This window comes from Rhinopithecus bieti, unplaced genomic scaffold, assembly GCF_001698545.2.
Source record: "Rhinopithecus bieti isolate Rb0 unplaced genomic scaffold, ASM169854v2 scaffold_10589, whole genome shotgun sequence".
Taxonomy (NCBI): Eukaryota; Metazoa; Chordata; class Mammalia; order Primates; family Cercopithecidae; genus Rhinopithecus; species Rhinopithecus bieti.
In genome coordinates this window covers 1,440,661-1,444,422 of record NW_016807065.1, presented here as the reverse complement: position 1 = coordinate 1,444,422, position 3,762 = coordinate 1,440,661, and positions in this window count along the sequence as shown.

The following is a 3,762-nucleotide window of genomic DNA, read 5'->3' as shown; positions in this document are numbered from 1 at the left end:
AGACGGAACGGAATCTCCTTCTGTCATCCAGGCTGGAGTGCAATGGCACCATCTCAGCTCACTGCAACTTCTACCTGCAGGGTTCAAGCAATTCTCCTGTCTCAGCCTCCCAAGTAGCTGGGACTACAGATGTACACACCATGCTTGGCTAATTTTTGTATTTTTAGTAGAGTTGGGGTTTCACCACATTGGTCAGGCTGGTCCTGAACTCCTGATGTCAGGCGATCCACCCGCCTCGGCCTCCCAAAGTGCTAGGATTACAGGCATGAGTCACTATGCTTGGCCTACTTCCATTTTTTAGGAGTTCAAACAAATTATGGATAACAGTCCCCAAAAGAGTCACTACAAAAGTCAATTCAATTTTTTACTATGGAAACATTTATAAGACACATAAAAATAATCATTTCAGCCAATGGATAAAGAGGCTATAGCAGAAAGTGAGAATCGCTCTTATGCCATGTCTACTGGAAGGGGTGGGGGGTGGGGCAGGGCTCTCCTCCCCCACCAGGAAGCACCTAGACTAGCCCATCGAATGGTCAACAAACAGCATTCTTTTTTTTTTTTTTTGAGATGGAGTTTAGCTTTTGTTGCCCAGGCTGGAGTGCAATGGCGTGATCTCGGCTCACCGCAACCTCTGCCTCCCAGGTTTAAGTGATTCTCCTGCCTCAGCCTCCCGAGTAGCTGGGATTAAAGGCATGCGCCACTATGACCGGCTGATTTGTATTTTTAGTAGAGTCGGGGTTTCTCCATGTTGGTCAGGCTGGTCTCGAACTCTCGACTTCAGGTGATCGGCCCGCCTCGGCCTCCCAAAGTCCTGGGGTTACAGGCGTGAGCCACCACGCCTGACCTGAACAGTATTCTTTACTGCTGTATTTATTAATTCACTAACATGCATATTCTAACATTACAAACTAGGCCATCCAACACAACTATGCATTAAGACATAGTTAAGGAAAGAATGTACTAAAAGTGATTGGGAACATTAACATTGCTTTCCACACATTTTTGTTTGTTTGTTTGTTTGTTTGTTTGTTTGTTTGTTTGTTTGTTTTAGAACAGACATTTGTTTATCAAAGTTCTGGAGGCTGGAAGTCCAAGACGAGGGTGCCAGCATGATCAGGGTCTGAGGGTGCCAGCATGATCGGGGTCTGGTGAGGACCCTCTTCCAGGTTGGAGACTGTCATATCCTCCCTGTCTCCTCACATGGAAGGTGCGGGCGAGCTCACGTCTGTCACTTTCAGAAGGCCACTAATCCCATCTACACGGGTTCCACCTTNTGACCGGCTGATTTGTATTTTTAGTAGAGTCGGGGTTTCTCCATGTTGGTCAGGCTGGTCTCGAACTTCCAACTTCAGGTGATCCGCCCTCCTCAGCCTCCCAAAGTGTTGGGAATTACAGGCGTGAGCCACCATGCCCAGCCTGATCAGTATTCTTTACTGCTGTATTTATTAATTCACTAATGTGCATATTCTAACATTATCAACTAGGCCATCCAACACAACTATGCAAGACATAGGTAAGGAAAGAATGTACTAAAAGTGATTGGGAACATTAACATTGCTTTCCACACATTTTTTTTTTTTTTTTTAGAACCGACATTTGTTTATCACAGTTCTGGAGGCTGGAAGTCCAAGACGAGGGTGCCAGCATGATCAGGGTCTGAGGGTGCCAGCATGATCGGGGTCTGGTGAGGACCCTCTTCCAGGTTGGAGACTGTCATATCCTCCCTGTCTCCTCACATGGAAGGTGCTGGCGAGCTCTCTTCTGTCACTTTCAGAAGGCCACTAATCCCATCTACAAGGGTTCCACCTTTGTAACCTCATCATCTCCCAAGGCCACACCTCCTAACACCTTCACACTGGAGATTTGAGGGTTAGAATTTAAGCCTAAAGGAAAAACATTTTATTTTTGAGACAGAGTCTTGATTTGTTGCCCAGGCTAAATTTCAGTGGCATGATCTTAGCTCACTACAGCCTTGAAATCCCGGGCTCTCCGGGCCTGGTGGCTCAAGCCTGTAATCCTAGCACTTTGGGAGGCCGAGACGGGCGGATCACAAGGTCAGGAGATCAAGACCATCCTGGCTAACATGGTGAAACCCCGTCTCTACTAAAATACAAAAAATTAGCCAGGCGTGGTGGCGGGCGCCTGTAGTTCCAGCTACTTGGGAGGCTGAGGCAGGAGAATGACGTAAACCCGGGAGGCGGAGCTTGCAGTGAGCTGAGATCCGGCCACTGCACTCCAGCCTGGGCGACAGAGCAAGACTCCGTCTCAAAAAAAAAAAAAAAAAAAAAAAAAAACCCGGGCTCAAGCGATCCTCCCACCTCAGCCTCCCAAATAGCTAAGACTACAGGCACTTACCACCACACTTGGCTGAGTTTTAAATTTTTTGTAGAGATGGGGGTCTCACTATGTTGTCCTGGCTGGTCTCGAACTCCTGGGCTCAAGTGAGCCTCCTGCCTCTGCCTCCGAAAGCACTGGGATTACAGGCATGAGCCACCACTCCCAGCCCAGGATATTAATACAGCAAATATTAACTCCTATCTCAGATTGTATATCTAATAAATGATTACTGGCAGTAAGGATGCTCACAAGTTACAAGGGTAATGATGATGGAATCACCATGATCTTGGTGATGCAGCATCTAAAACTCATGCCTTCTTCAATTCTGATCACAGAGATGAACCTCACATGAAACTCTTACGCATTATTTTTCATGATTTGGCCTAGAAGTGATACATCTAGTCTTCTTGATTTTAGAATGTCCATTTTTAAAATCAAGGAGATGAGGCCAGCAGGGTCTTCTGTGTGCCCAGAATGAGATGAGAACTGTATAAATGTCTGAGGCAGTTATTCAATTATTCTTTTATTTACCTTTTTTTTCTTTACACACAATCTCACCCTGGCACCCAGGCTGGAGTGCAGTGGTGCGATCTTGACTCTCTGCAACCTCTGCGTCCCAGGCTCAAGCGATTCTCGTGTCTCAGCCACCCAAGTAGCTGGGATTACAGGCGTGCTCCACCACATCCAGCTAATTTTTGTATTTTTAGTAGAGACGGGGTTTCTCGATGTTGGCCAGGCTGGTCTTAAACTCCTGACCTTGTGATCCACCTGCCTCAGCCTCCCAAAGTGCTGGGATTACACGCATGAGCCACCGTACCTGGCCCAGGCCTGTTTTTAAAAGTTTTTTTTTTTAGAAACAGGGTCTCACTATGTGGCCCTTAGTACTCTCCGTAGTGGTTGAACTAACCTGCATTCCCACCAGTACTGTACAAGCGTTCCCTTTTCTCCACATCCTCACCAGCAGGTATTATTGCCTGTCTTTTGGATGTAAGCTATTTTAACTGGGCTATGATGATATCTCATCATAGTTTTGACTTGCATTTCTCTGATGATCAATTATGTTGAGCACCTTTTCATATGCCTGTTTACCATTTGTATGTCTTCTTTTGAAAAACGTCTATTCAGAGGCTGGGCGTGGTGGCTCATGCTTGTAATCCCAGCACTTTGGGAGGCCTAGGTGGGCAGATCACCTGAGGTCAGGAGTTTGAGACCAGCCTGGCCTACATGGTGAAACCCTGTGTCTACTAAAAGTACAAAAATTCGCCGGGCATGGTGGTGGATGCCTGTAATCCCATCTACTTGGGAGGCTGAGGCAGGAGAATCACTTGAACCCCGGGAGGCGGAGGTTGCAGTGAGCTGAGATTGTACCATTGCACTCCAGTCTGGGCGACAGAGTGAGACTGCATCTCAAAAAAAAAAAGA